Here is a 15,865-nt window from a genome sequence, read left to right as displayed (position 1 = left end):
CCCCCCCCCATTTTTTGCAAAGCAAGGGAGCCTTTTCTCTTGACTTGGGGGCTTCCCACTCTTCTGATGTTCCTCCGGGCTCGTTTTGGGATGGGGGGGGGACCCTCTCCGCTTTGTCCGACCGCCCCCGGCCCTGCTCCTGCAGCTGAGCTTTCGGGACGCCCCCCTCCTCCCTTCCTCCCCTCTCCCCCCCCCTTCTTCCCCGCCCCGACCCTCCATCAGCAGCCTCCAGTCCCGGGCCATCCACGGCCCGTGGAAGGAGGCGGCTCGGATGTCACGTTTTCTACAAAAGGGAAACAGAGGCAGCCTCCGAGGGTTGGAAAGCGGCTGGAAGGCACGTCGGTGGAATTTTCGCGGGGGGGGGGGCGGGCTGCGGGATGCGCATAAGGCCCGCCTGGTGGGGATGATGGGAGGGGGGTGATGAGGAAAAGGTGAGGGGACCCTGTTGGGTCTGAGCTGGTTCTTACTGAGCACCCACCTTCCCGAGGAGAGGCGCAGGGGGCCGCTAGCCATGCCAGGAAGTCCCTTAGACTTGGGGACTCTTGTGCTCAATGGAATGGAAGAGGATGCTTGGCAAAAGCCAGCTGCCTGGATTGGCTGGGTTCCCACAACACGCAAACCCCCCCCCTCCCCATCAACCTGAGTTTTATGAAGCACAACCATGATACTATGCTTTGGTACCCAACAGAAGTCTACCTTGGCCTGCTCTGCTGGTGGGCTTCACACCATCTAGGTAAAGTGTGAAGTGCTGGGTCTGCTGCCCCCCTGAGGTTCAACCAACCCAATCCCATTCTAACCTAGTTTAATGAGCTACCCAACTCCAACCACCGTGTATTTTCAGAGATCTCACCTGCTCTTCCAGTTTTATCCCCTTCTGTTACTTGGTTATGGAGAGAAAGGCCTTGCAGGAAACAGGAAGGAAGCCTTGGGAAAATCAAAAACATCACCATCATCATCATCCTAGTTTACCACTAAAGGTTGATTATGTTGAAGGTTTCTACACCATCCAAAGTTTGCTAGAAGAAAGTCAGGGAGGGAACCCTTTTGGATCAAAGACAACATATTACAGCCCAGGGAACTTTGGATTTTCTAGATACTGTGAAATAAAATTCCCAGCATCCTTTGCTACACAGATTAGGGCTGCAAACAGCTAAGGTTGAGCACCATCTGGGGAACAAGTTAACCATCTCTGATCTGACCTGCAAATGATGCCATATTGTCTCTCCCTCCCTCCCTCCCTCCCCCTCCTCTCTCTCTCTCTCCCTCTCTCTCTCTCTCTCACACACACACACACACACTCCAGTCCTAGAGTTTCCCAGTCAATGGAAACTTGAGAAGAAATGAATACCTCTCTAAAGGGATGATGGCCTTCATTTCCAGGCAAAGTTTATAGACAGCCATAACTTATTGCAAAGTTCAGGCTACTGTGCTGGCTTTCTAAATGCACAGATTTACACACACACAAGCCTTTGTCTTTTTCATTGGGGCAAATGCATACGGAATTGAGAGGTTGGAGCATTGTAAAACAGTATGGCAAAATAATACCTGCAATTAATAATTTCAGCTAAAGTATGGCAATGCCATGGAAGAGCCAGTATTGTCTACTGATCAAGGCACCAGGCTAAAAGCCAGGAGACAGAGAGTTCTAGTCCTGCCATAGGCATGAAAGCCAGCTGGGTGATTTTGAGCCAGTCTCTCTCAACCCAGCTCATCTAGGAGAAGGAAGGTGTATAAAACATGTTCACTACCTTGAGTTATTTATAAAAATAATAAAGGCAAGGTATTAGATAGATAGATAGATAGATAGATAGATAGATAGATAGATAGATAGATAGATAGATAGATAGATAGATAATAGATAGATAGATAGATAGATAGATAGATAGATAGATAGATAGATAGATAGATAGATAGATAGATAGATAGATAGATAGATGAGAGATGGATGGATGGGTGAATGGATGGATGGATGGAGCTGATAGATTAATGGACTGGTAGATTTATAGAGAAAGGGAGAGCTTCTGCAGGTTCAATGATACTGTAGTGCATAATGCTATTATCCTCACAATCTTGAGTGGGATTTCATGGGATTTCTTGCATGCAAATATTTGCACACTTAAAACATGGGTTAGTATTCTTATACGGGCATCACTTACTGGGGTTACACATTTTGCTAAGCTAAGGGTCTTTTTCAGCCTTTTATCAAAGATACAGGAACTGGCTGGCTTTGTATCAGCCATGAAACATGATTTATAAACAATAATGGCTGGCAAACTAAATAAAAATAAAACACCATAATGGATTACAAGCCACAAAACTTCATAGACCATGCAAAGCTAAAAGCAAAATACATTATGGCTAAGAGTAATATGTGCTTGGGGGACCCAGCCTGAAATTGTCATGTTAACACAGACCAAGGATGAGTGGCCTTCGCTCACTGTAAAAACACGCTTTTCCTGCAAAGCTGTCTGTTCAGCCAAAATATCTGAACTGCAAGATCAGTCCCTAACATTAGATGTCTCAGGTAGCAGGTCAAGAACTTCTGCCAAACCAGACAGAAACACTGGACTGGATAAAGAAATAGAAGAGAACAGACCAAAGTTTAGAGTGCAGCCCCTGATATTGGATTGCGCAACCCATCCCCCTTAAACAGTGATCATACAATTGGGTTCACGGGAGTTCTAGACCAGGGCTTTTCAACCAGTGGTATGGGTACCATCTGTGGTACATTGGCACCTGGCAGGTGGTACGCGACCATCCTAGAAAAGTGATAGTGGGGGAGGGGAATGAGCTGAACCGGTGGCAGCACCGCACAAGCCTGAGTGAGAGATGGCTGGAGCTGCAGGGCTGTCAGGGCTCAGCGGAAGCGCCAGGATCAGTGCCGCTTTCCAACTGATCGGCGCTTCTTTGTGGCTGTCAGTGGAAGCGTCAGGATCAGTGCCAGGCTCCAGCTGGAGCTTGGTGCTGATCCTGGTGCTTCTGTTGAACCCTGAAGAAGCACCAATCAGCTGGAGCTCGGCACTGATCCTTGTGCTTCTGCTGAGCCCAGAAGAAGCACCAATCAGCTGGAATGTTGCAGCATCTCCAGGGTCTTGTGATTTACATTCAGATGCTTGGCAACTGATTCATATTTATGACGGTCAGTGTCCCAGGGTCATGTGAAGTGACCAAAACCTGCTGCAACCACCCATCAGATGGGGGGGGAATAAAAACCAAACACCCCACCCCCACACCCCCACTGCCAATCGTCAACTGAAATGCTCACAACAATGAAAACCTCGGACAGGAGGAAGAGCGCTGCCAGGTGGGCAGGCAGGTATCTTGCTCGGCTGTGGCTTGGGGGGCACTTTTTTCAGTGCCATTGTAACTTCTAAGAGTCACTAAGCGAACTGTTGTAAGTCGAGGACTACCTGTACTTTTTTCACTTTTTTCATATATTTTTTTGGTCATCATGTTTTTGACACCTTGCTAGGCAACTGGTGGTACTCGGATGTTGCCATATCCTAAAAGTGGTACAATGGGTGAAAAGGTTGAAAAGTTCTGTTCTAGACTTCCAAAATATTTGGAAGGCATTCCGCATGGGGCAAAGGAAGTTGTTTTAAGGCCATCTCAACTTTTCTGGTCATTACAGATTTTTTGGCTATTATATCAATGTCATATAGATCTGATCTATATGAACACTCTATGTGATCTATGTGAATCTGGTCTGTGTGAATGCTCCAACACTGGAGGCTTTTTAAGAAGAATCTGGACAGCCACTTGTCAGAAATGGTCTAGGGCTTCCTGCCTAAGCAAGGGGTTGGACTAGAAGACCTCCAAGGTCCCTTCCAACTCTGTTATTCTGTCATTCTGATATTATTGAAGGCAAACCTCAGGATCTTGATTGCATCTCATATCCCTGCCTTGGAAAGCCCTTCAGGTAGTTAGCAGCAGTGCTAACTACCCTAATGTATGCTAGTGAGACCTGGACAGTGTACAGGAGGCACGTCAGGCAACTGAATTACTTCCACATGACTTGCCTTCGCAGAATTCTGAGGATCCGGTGGCAGGATAAGATACCAGATACAGATGTCCTCTCCAGAGCAGGCCTATCATCAGTTTACACTCTGTTGATGAAAGCCCAGATGCGCTGGGCAGGCCACGTTGTAAGGATGCCAGACCATCACATCCCTAAACAGCTCTTCTATGGTGAGCTGTCTCAAGGAAAGCGATTGCACGGGGGACAAAAGAAGCGATACAAAGACATGCTGAAACCATCTCTCAAGTCCCTGGATATCGACACCATCTCTTGGGAATTTTTGGCGCATGATCGACCGACATGGCGTACCCTGGTTTACCAGGGTTGCCAGACATATGAACACAGAAGGACAATCTTGGCACAAGAGAAGCGAGCACTCCGTAAAGCCAGAGCTGCAAATGCTGAAGCAACAGTGTCCACATTTCTCTGTTCAATATGTGGCAGAACATTCCGTGCTAACATCGGTCTTATCAGCCATCTACGGACACACCGCTGATGGCCCATAATCCATAAGATGTCAAGGTCTTCATCGAAATCGATGGACAAACAACAGATCATTGCCATATCCTACACTCCTATGCCAAGCTCTAGGAAGCGGCCAACACCACCTCCCCCCCCCCAAGGAAAGATTAATATTCATATTCTTCTAAAAGAATTGGGAGGTAGGAACCCTCTCCATGGGATCAACATAAACGAAGGATTCCACCTGGTGACAATTAATCTAAAGCTAACCAACCTTTTAGTCAAGGGATCTTGGTCTCAGATTGCTTATAATCAGCTTTTCTCTTTGCCAGAACAGAATAGGAGAAAGGAGGAAGAAAAATGTTGAAGGCCCCGAGTCAGCTTTTAATCCCAGGATTTGAAAGGAAAGCCTGCAAATTCCCTCTCAACATCTTGAGCTTCCACAACTCAACAGGATTTTTTCCCTTATTATTTTTTTTTAAAGGAAAGAACCACCTTGATTCCTGATCCGTACTTGAAGGGCTAGGAATGAACAGAAAAAGGGGAGTTTATATAAGGAGGCTACAGTTTTATGGAGTATATCATTTAAAGGATAATTATGATATTGTTTTTAATTCAAAATTTCATTTCATTCATGTCTTCTTTAAGGGTGCTCCTGTATGTTATTTCAGTAATTTAGAAATATAATTAATAAGTGAACCCTGCTACATTTTAGGATTTCCCTTGCTCGCTTTATTGGGTAGGGGTGGATACTGCCTCAAAAACCCTTTTTCTTGGTTTTTACCTGGCCCATTCTCTCTATAGTGCTGTGATTAGTACTCATTATTTATTGACTAAACTGCAGACGGTGGGTTGCACAACACAATAAGTCATAGAGCATGACTTACATACCATGGTAACTGAATGAACAAAACTCATTAAGGTACATTATGCTTCAACATGATGTGTTTCCTTTGAACATTTCCTAGTTGGTATGAGTCCTAATTGTGCCTTGTTATTATGAACTGTCCTAAAACTTTTATCTGATGAACCCATCTGATAAAGGTTAGCATACCAAAGCCATATACTGTATGATAACACTCAAACCATATATGCCAGTGCAGGGGTAGGCAACCTTGGCTCTTTTATGACTCGTGGACTTCAACTCCCAGAATTCCTGAGCCAGCCATGCTGAGAGGAAAGGGAGAGTTTCTAAGCTGAGCCATGCTGGCTCAGGAATTCTGGGAGTTGAAGTCCACGAGTCATAAAAGAGCCAAGGTTGCCTGCCCCTGTGCCAGTGTTTCTCAACTATATGGACTTCAACTCCCAGAATAGTCCAGCCAGTAAGGCTGACTGGAAGATTCTGGATATTGAAGTCCACACATCTTCCGTGGACCAAGGTTGAGAATCACTGATATATGCTGAGGCCCTCACAAACGTTGACCATGGATAGTGTCACTTAACACTGAAGGATTCCTTTGTCATAGTCCACTCATCTACACTGATGTTAGGATTGATGTGTCTTATCAGGTGAAATTCTGGAGTCACCAAAATGATATTGTTGTTTTAGTCTCTTGCAGTTCTCCCACCTCTTTCTTGTATAGATATTCCATGGTTTATTGCTGATTAACCGACCGCATTGCATGGGAAGCTTGCTTTGGGATTTATAAAACAATACAAGTCCCATGTTTGGGGTGTTTAAATGATACAACCCAGTCATTCAAACTGAGGTCTAAAAGTTGAATTCCACACCCTGTCTTCAGTCAGGCAAAACCAAACAAATTTGCATTGCACTGAATGTTTTATTTTGCGTGGTTTACATTGTTTATTCCCCTGTTTACATAAGTAAAAACATTCAAACAAGAAAGAAATGCAAAAATGGGGAAATAAGTAAATAAATACACTTTCTGTTTGGGGATTGAGTTCCCAATTGGCAAGGAACCAGAAGTCTCGACTTCTCTGCACTTATTTAGAAGTTTCCTGGTTTCCTGCTACTCCTGATTGTGCAAGTTTTATCTTGGGGTAAGGAAGGGCATGCCAGGGGGGAAAAAAGGCTTGGGTACATCCAGAGGATCACGGTAGAAATTATGTTTTAGAATTTGAGGTTAAGAACTGAAGAGTTCCATGAGCTGTCCATGGTCCTGTTTCTCTAGGAATGGAGCTCCAGATTACAGACTTTGTATTTTACAAAGATTAGTGGATTCAATTGCAATACAACTGTACCAGTTAATGTGCAGGGGAGGGGGGAGGAAGAATTATATACCCTGGAAGTAATGGTATCAATTGCATTTAATTAATAATGTCCAATTAATGTTCAAATCCAATTAAGTCCAATTAGTTCATGTCCTAGTGCCAGATTCCTCCTAAGTGCAATCATTATCAGCTGAAGATGATGATGATAACAAAAACCATGCCTGGTTCTTTTCTATAGAAATCAACTTTTTATCTCATTATGAAGCCTTCAGAAAGCTAATTTCTTCCTCACAGCCTCAATAGTCAAATCAAGTCTATAGGAACCAGTGTTACATTAAGAAAAAGGATGAGTGGGGGAATGTGGGAAACTTGGTCTACAGCATCAAGTCAAGGGTCTACTTCAAGCCCCTCCCTCCCCTTAGAATGTTCTCAGGTGCACAGGATCAGCACCACACATTAAATTCCAACTAAGATGATTTATTGCTCATGCTTATACACAAGAATCTAGTCAACTAGTGTTCAGCACTAAATTGGCCCTAGATAAGAGTAAACAGAATTCAAGAGAGGATGAACTTAGACCACTTGTGAGTATGTAATGATTCTAAGCTGATACCTCTCTTGACTCTGCCCCCAGGCTCTTCCTGTCCTTCTCTTACCCTCCTGGAGGCATTTGATCCCATTCTACTGAAGAGAGCCTCAAGGAGATCAAGACACAAAGAGATGCAATTGTGTGGGCAGGCGTGATTTCAGTGAAGGTTTGGTTGGGAAGATAAGACGAGAGGCTTGCATTACTCCAGTTGACTTTATACAGGCGGTTAATAAGAGATGACAGACAATTGCAGCTCTCTAATCCAGGAGTTGTTGTGCAAGTGAGTCTATTAGTGGATTGATGACTAATGCAATATGTTGGAAGATGTACTAACAGGCTGAAGTGACCCAGTCAACTGGCAGTACGATGTTATGCATTGTTTTAAAGCTGCCCCCCCTTCATCTTCACAGGTGGATCATCCTGACTCTAGAGCTCAAAAACAATTTCCACCCTCAAGGCAGCTGTGGCAGTTAATCAGCAATCAACCACGGAATATCTAGTGCAGAGATGAGCAACAAAGATGATTAGGGGATTGGGGGCTAAAACAAATGAAGAATAGTTGCAGGAATTGGGTATGTCTAGTTTAATGAAAAGGAGGACTAGGGGTGACATGATAGCAGTGTTCCAATATTTGAGGTGCCGCCACAAAGAAGAAAGGGTCAATGTATTTTCCAAAGCACCAGAAGGCAAGATAAGAAACAATGGGTGGAAACTAATCAAGGAGAGGAACAACCTAGAACTAAGGAGAAATTTCCTGACAGAACAATTAATCAGTGGAACAACTTGCCTCCAGAAGTTGTTCCAGAATGGAAGTTTTTAAGAAAAGTCTGGACAACCATTTGTCTAAAATAGTGTAGAGTCTCTTGCATGATTAGAAGACCTCCAAGGTCCCCTCCAACTTTGTCATTATGTTTTTCTGCTTCTTTCAGTTGTTTTCTGATCTGGTTGGCTTTGATGTTATCTAGCTTCACTTTTTTGGGTGGCCTCATTTTCTTTTACCGCTGACCGTTCTGAGCATAACTGCCTTTTTCAAGCAAGTCTGCTTGCATGACAGGGCCAAAATAAGTAAGGTGGAATGTTGTGATTCTGCCTTCCAGCGATGTGTCTGATTTTATATGCTCCAGTACTTGCTTGTTCATTACTTTACCTTTGCTATCCAAGGGATGTACAGGAACCTTCTCTATATTTGGTTTTCCTTCTGTCTAGTTTTTTTCATTAGCCTTTCCAATGTGAAAGCTTCTTAGTAGGTTGGACTTCAATTGCCACTGGAAATATGCAGAATCTAAAGGTCTGAATTCATGCTCTAAACGCCTCATTCCTCCCTGCAGGCAAAGAGAGGGCATCTTGTCCAATGGGTTGATGTCTATGGAGATTCTCAGTCATCCAAGTCATGGTTGTCCCAAAGCACCTTTGGGATGTCCAGTAGTAGCTGCTCAGAGGTAAAAAAATAATAATAATCCAGCTGTTCAACTGTTCTGTGAGACAAATGGAAGATCAATTTCTAATAGCTCTTTCAATAGAGGACAGTCTAGTGCAGGGGTGTCAAATTCGCAACGTCACGTAATGTGTCGCGATGTATCGCAACTTTTTTTTCCATTGCTGGCAATGGGGTGAGCATGGTTTTGCTATGATGCATCCGACCCGTGGGCTGGCAGTTTGACACCCCTGGTCTAGTGCAATGTGTCTCAATCTTGTTGAGTTCAGCATTCTTCAGTCTTGGGGGTTGAAGTCCACCCATCTTAAAGTTTGCCAAGGTTGAGAAACACCAGTCTAGTAGAAGACCCAGCTCCATATACAGGAATCTTCCATGAAAAGCAAAGCATATGGTGTCCAACTATCATGGTGGGGCTACTTTTTCAAAAGAAGAGGGAAATACCAGGGGATCATGAAGATGGTGGAACTTTTGCAGAAATGGCAAAATTGACTTGTTTGATCAGAAACAAGTACTTTTATAAAAGACTGGAAACCTTTTGTGGACTTTTTGCTGGAAAAATCAATTGGTGACTTATGGATTTACTGATTAAAAAGGGGTGAATGTGGAAAGACAAGAAGTATTTTGTAACTTTATCACTTTGGATAATGAACTTGTTTATTACTGCTATAAAGAAGATCAGAAGTGACTTCTTTATATTTCTTTGCCCTTTGCCCTTTCTCCTTTGCCCTTTGCCCTTTCCCATGCAGTTTTCTTTCCTTCTACTTGCACTCTTTTCTACTTGTTCTTTTATCTTTTATCTTTTTTTCCTCAATTTCACTCTCTAATTTTATGTTTACCTTTTATTTATGTAAAAATCTTCAATAATATTTTTTTTTTAAAAAAAGAGGGATAAGTACCAGATTGCAGACTTCCTTCACTGACAAAGTTGTGACAGCCATCATGCTGACAGATGTATACTGTGCCAATGGATTCTCGTATACTAGCCATTTTCAGCAATGGCAAATGAATGGAGTGTGTAACATAAATGAGTGGCTACTTTGTCCCATTAGCTCATATCTGAAGAGTCCCCTCTTTTTATCTTGTTGTCCTCCTCCCTTACTCTCTGGACCCATGGTTTACTTTATCCCTTCCTTCTGCATCATTCCTCTTCTTCTCAGTCTTACCAATATCTACGTTCTTCCAACTCTTTTCCTTCACTCTCTCCTTTCATCAGGAAAAAAAAAAATCACCACAACAGCAACCATTGGCCATGAGATAACATAGCGCTTCTCATTTTGCTTGAAGCGTTCAGCGTTATGAATTTTGAACCCAGAGAAAGCATTAGCAGAAATTTCAAGGATAGGTTGGAAAAATAGCTCCAATATTTTGCACCAGCTTAGAATTTTTCTCTAGGTGAGACTTCAATAGATGTGCAGGCTTTCTCCAAGATGATGGATAGAAAGATATCCTTTGCTCACAACGATTGCTTTAAAACATTACAGGAGCGATTTCAAATGGCTTGACCTTCAAAACAATTGCTGATATCATAAACCTTGATATAAAAATCAGTGAGGTATAATAGTAAAGTTTTTGGACTGGTTCTAGAGAGATGGCCATTAAGTCCCCATTCAGCTATGGAGTTCATTCAATGACCTTTGCCCAGGTCACTATTTCTCAACTCAGCCTGTCTCAAAGCTTTCATTATTGTATGAAAAAAATGAGGGGTAAGTCAGATGTATATCATCTTGAGCTCTAGGAAGAAAAGTGGAATGTCAAGGAGACAGACAGATAGATAGATGATAGAAAGATAGATGAGTGGATGATATAGATAGATATTGATAGGTAGGTAGGTAGTAGACAGACAGATAGATATGAATGGATGGATGGAGAGAAAGAAAGCGAGAGAGATGAAAGTGTTCAACAGATGTTAGCTTTTTGCTTCCTGTATATTGTCCATAAGAAAGAATTATAAACAATTCTAGCTGAATCCTTCAAATCCAAGCCATGTAATGTATGAGCCAGTTTGGTGTAGTGGTTAAGTGCTGGCCTAAAAACCAGGAGACGGTGAATTCTAGTCCCACATTAGGCATGAAAGCCAGCTGAGTGACTCTGGGGGCCAATCATCAGGACTCAGTGAGTTAGTAAGGAGGTTTGCATAGAGGTTATTTTTTGTTTGTTTGTTTGTTTTGTATTTTCAACTTTGTAAGCCACCCAGAATCATGGGTAGGTAGCTATATAAATGTAACCAATAAATCGGTAAAATAAAATTGTTGCAAAAACAACAACAACCCAGAAATGTGAGGAGCAGATAACTTCAAAACCAACCAGAGACATAAACCAGTTATCCTCAAAAACGGCATTCCATCCTGACTCCACCGGCCGACACACACCAGGAAGGAGAGAAAAGGCCATTTCCTCAAATTAATAATGCCACCATTGGCTCTTGACTTCACTAATAAGCCCAGAATACAGACAGAGTCTTGGAGAAGGGCTCCATTTGCAACGTCTGTTGCCCTTCTAATTGCTCTGGACTTGTGGTGGCAGAAAGCCCATCAAGCAAATTAACCTTGATTCATCACTCCTCCCCAATCGATCGCATTAACCCAGACTTCAGGAAGATGAATTCATGCCTGCACCTTCACAAGTGAACTGCAGTTCCTGTGTTTTACTGGTTGTGTGCACATCGCTCGTCTTGTCGGTAACTCGTAGGAAAGAGGCAAAAGGGGGAAGGGCACAATGGCTCAGAAATCAATTGGGAGTTCAAGTCCACAAATCCACAAGTCACAAAAGAGCCAAGGTTCCCCAGCCCTGGCCTAAGCCATAAACCATGCTTTAGCTAGAGTTGCCCTCATACAATACCTAATCCATGGACCAAAAGCAAGCCAACAACTTTGGGTGATGCGTAGCTTCAATCTCTGGGCTTGTTTGAATAATCATACATACAATATATAATACACGCATGTCCTATATATGTTCTTTGAGGTCCAGCTGATGTAGGGCGAGAGAGATTTCAGTGTTTGGGCCATGAATAAAGTCTGTTCAGAAGCAGAGACACTTTAGAGAGGAAAAAGGACTAGGAAACTCTCCGAACAATTTAAAAATAGAACTGAATGCATCCATTCCTCTGAATCTTTTTCAATGGATGTTTTTCACCCGTCAACTGGGAAATTAAACAATAACTTAGCGCAAACCCCATTTATTTAAGACCTGGTTTCTTTGCAACTAAAAATGTGAATATGTGTGTGAGAAACCAGATAATTTCACGTCTTGATTGCAAGGATTTCAAAGCTTATGCCATGTAAAGATTTAGTAGAAACTCTTAGGGATGAAATTCAGACAGATTCATTATTAGGTGCTCCAGTGTGTTTGTATCACAGACAACGGAGATTGTAATGTTAAAAAAACAACAACAGGAAAAGGGTGGGAAAAGGTACAACAGGTGAGCAGAAAAATTTTGAGAGCCTCTAAACTGATCAAGAAAACTTACAAAGTTTTATTACCATTTCAATCCAGAAATTTTTTTTAAAAATATATTAGGACATGGATACTCTCTAATTAAATATTTCATCTACCCATAACCTGGGCTGTTTTCTGGATGCTAACGTCAAAGGCATAAGATAGATCTATCTCCAGCACACCCTACAGAGGCTGGCTTCCTCTCTCTGTGTGGTTATGTCAGATGGAAAGTCTTCCACAGTTTTGCAACTAGAGTGGGCTAAGGAGACAAAGATCTAAGAGCAGTAGAGCCAATTTGGTCTAATGGTTAAGACATCCAGCTAGAAAGTAGGAGGTGGTGAGTTCTAGTCCTGCCTTCGGCATGAAAGCCAGCTTAGGTGATTTTCGGCGATCACCAGAAGACAGTGAGTTCTAGTTCCGCTTTAGGCATGGAAGTCAGCTGGGTGATTTTAGGCCAGTCACTAGGAGACATTGAGTTCTAGTTCTGCTTCAAGCATGCAAGTCAGCTGGGTGATTTTCGGCGATCACCAGGAGACAGTGAGTTCTAGTTCCGCTTTAGGCATGGAAGTCAGCTGGGTGATTTTAGGCCGATCACCAAGAGATTGTGATTCTAGTTTTGCATGAATGCTGGCAGAGTGACTTTGGGCCAGTCCTTCTCTCTCTCGGCCTAACCAACCCACCTCACATGGTTGTTGTGGGAAAAATAAGAGGAGGAAATAGTATTAGGTACGTTCGCCACCTCGAATTATTTATAAAAATAATACAAGTGGTATAAAAATAAACAAATAAATCTCACCTTCCAGTTCCTCCCCCCAGTAACTATCCAGAGATATCACTTGATAGGTCAGTGGCCAACCTCCTAGCATTAAACTTATGTTATGTTTTTCCTATTTCTAAAGAGAACAAGTCATGTTCAATCACTGCATGACAGCACCAGTGCTGTATCCCTCACCACTGACTGGTACCACTGAAATATATAGCCTTGCTTTGTCACTAGCCTTTTCCTTTACACGCCTAATGAAAACATGACAAACCCTTCGCAGAACACTGTAAAAAAGGGAATAAACTATGCAAAATAAAACTTTCAATGCAAATTTGCTCGGTTTTGCTTGCCTGGGGTTAAAATTCAACTTTTAAACCTGAGTTTGGATTATTGGGTTGTATCATTGAAACACCCCAAACATGGAACTGGCAAGATTTTATAAATCCCAAAGCAAACTTCCCATCCAATGTTGTCCGTGGTTTTAGAGACAGATGGTTTGATCTGAATTCTCACATCAAGCAGAAGAGCTAGTAAGCTTGTCTGTGGACTGTACTACTTCAGGCTGTGGGGGGAAGATCTAGTTATTGATTTATTACATCAGAGATATATTCCACCTCCCCCCCGCCCTGCAATGAGATATGATCTTGCCAGACTTAAATCCTCCTCCAAATCATCCAATTGACTTTGTACAAGGATGTGCTTGTTCTTATAATGGCTTGGGTCTAGGAGAAAGCAAGATGTACTTCAGGCCAGCGACAAGCTTAGCACTTGATCTTTTGCTTGGAAAAACAAAGCTACAAAAATCTCACCCTTCTAGTAGGATGACCGGCCTCTTCTCAGAGAAGTCAAGGGGGCTGTCTGACCCACTGATCCCGCTAGATCCTTAGAACCAATCTACAGGCTTCTCCTAGCTTTGTTAAGAGGCATTTTTTCTGATCTAGGAAGCCTCACTTGCAGCTCCAGCAGAAGGAGATGTGAGCATATTTCTACACCTACTTCTGTAGACATCTGGAAGCTGTTGGCAAGATGCTTCAGTGTGAAAGTTGGTGGAGATGTGGCACTTGTTCCCGAGGTGGCAACAATCAGCATTTGGAGTTATGCCCAGGGAAAGTGTAGGAGAATTGTAGCTACACCTAGACTTGAAAACAAGCTCAGAAGCGGTTGATCACTGGGGGCATCTCTGTATTTATTTCCCATTAATTTGCTAAAGCCATCCAGACACCCACTTTGTTCTCATCTCCTAACTTTCTAGGATTGCCAATAATATCCTATTATCAACTCTACTAAATGAGGATAGGTTCACACATTGTACTAAGCCGTGATTTCATCCTGGCTTGCAATAACATCTGGGCCTTCCGGATGTTGCTGAACTTCCATCATCCACCATCCCTCATGCTTCCTAGCAATGTTGGGTTTTTCTCAACATTCGGATGCCACAACTGGCTTATCCCTGAAATATATAACGATGATAACCTGGGTTTGTATAACAGTCCTATCTCAAGCCAAATTAACCATCTGAATGCCACATACTAAAGAAAGAGACTTCTTAAAAGCAGGTGATGAGGGAAGGGCATTTTAAAACCACCTTCTAAGATTCCAAAAAGCATACGGATATCTCCCTGTTGGAAATTGAAATAATAAGTTGAAAGATGGTCTGGATGCTATGTAGAAAAAGGCAGGGAGAATAAGAATCATAGAACATAGAATAATAGGGTTGAAAAAGCCTTGGAGGTCTTCTAGTCCAACCCCCCTGCCCATATCAGGAGACCCTATACCAGCAGGTGTCCAACCTTGGCAACGTTAAGATTTATGAATTGATTTCAACTCCCAGAATTCCCAAGCCAGCGTTTTAAAGTTGCCAAGATTGGACACCGCTGCCCTATACCTTTCCAGGCAAATGGCTGTCCAGGCTCTTCTTCAAAATCTCCAGTGATGAACCACCTACAACTTCCAGAGGCAAGCTCTTCCACCATGAATTCAACTTCAGGACTTCGTGGTGTTTTTTTCAGAACAGGAGCAGAAACGCCTCTGCTGAAATACGCCGGCAACGGAGAGATTTCCTTGCTCAAGCAAATGAAAACATCCATTCACCCCACTGTTTGTAACCGATATGATCATTAGAGGCAGTCCAAGGAAATAATCGGATGGAAAGCAGGCGCCTCTTTCCCTGTCTTGGGTGAGTTCCTTCTGCAAGAGCATCTTTAAGCAGCCGGATCGCAATACCGTCTTGGCGTTTGCAGGATAGTTGACAGTGACAATTTGTCACATTTGCACACCGCTCAAAAGAAAGGATGAAAAACTCTAGGAAAGAAACAACAACAAAAATAATTACAACCCCCTCCACATCTACGTACGCAGGGATCTGCTCCAGACGAATCAGTTTAGAAGACTATAATCAGTCAACCCACCAAGGAGGAAACTTTGCATGTCGGAGACTGGTGGTGAAGATCACAAATGGTGACTGCGGGGACACTGCCATAGCTACAAGGATTGAGGACCCATTATTAGTCTCCCTCATGCAGGGAGTGTCATCTTAACTTTGGTCACTAAATGACTGTCGTTCAACGAAGACTATCTGGATAAACAGGGAGCAATACCCAAACTTACTAGAACTGATGATGTTACCTAGTTGGGTAATGAAACGTCTGCAAGAAAGCAATCAAGCTCAGAGGGCACCAAGGATGCTCCCAATGGGTCTCAAACCCAGGCTGTCAGCTTTCCAGCTGACAAGCTCAGCGTCTTTAACCACTGAGCCATCATGCTCCACACATATAAAGGACTATTTTGTGCTGCTTCAGTGGGCAAGCCTCAATGAATTTCAGAAAGGTCCTCTATGCCGCTGAGGAAGCTTGGACCCCAACTCTCTGCTTTGCCTCATTTTGCCACTGAGAAATAGCAAGGCTGCATATCAAGGCTGGATAATATCTACAAAGCAGAGATGACCCTCTGGGAACTAATCCATTGCCATCTGTTCGTCGTTCTGCATTTGGA

General features: G+C 43.0%; 1 protein-coding gene across 1 annotated transcript in view; it reads right to left on the bottom strand.

Moving 5' to 3' along the window:
* IGSF9B (immunoglobulin superfamily member 9B) overlaps positions 1–15,865 on the bottom strand; it is a 125,428-nt gene that overhangs the window by 78,965 nt on the left and 30,598 nt on the right. The gene's annotated exons all lie outside the window — the stretch shown is intronic.

This window comes from Protobothrops mucrosquamatus, unplaced genomic scaffold, assembly GCF_001527695.2.
Source record: "Protobothrops mucrosquamatus isolate PMUCROS unplaced genomic scaffold, P.Mucros_1.0 scaffold2532, whole genome shotgun sequence".
NCBI lineage: Eukaryota > Metazoa > Chordata > Lepidosauria > Squamata > Viperidae > Protobothrops > Protobothrops mucrosquamatus.
Note: the sequence above shows the minus strand (reverse complement) of the source record. Positions and strands in the feature narration are given on the sequence as shown.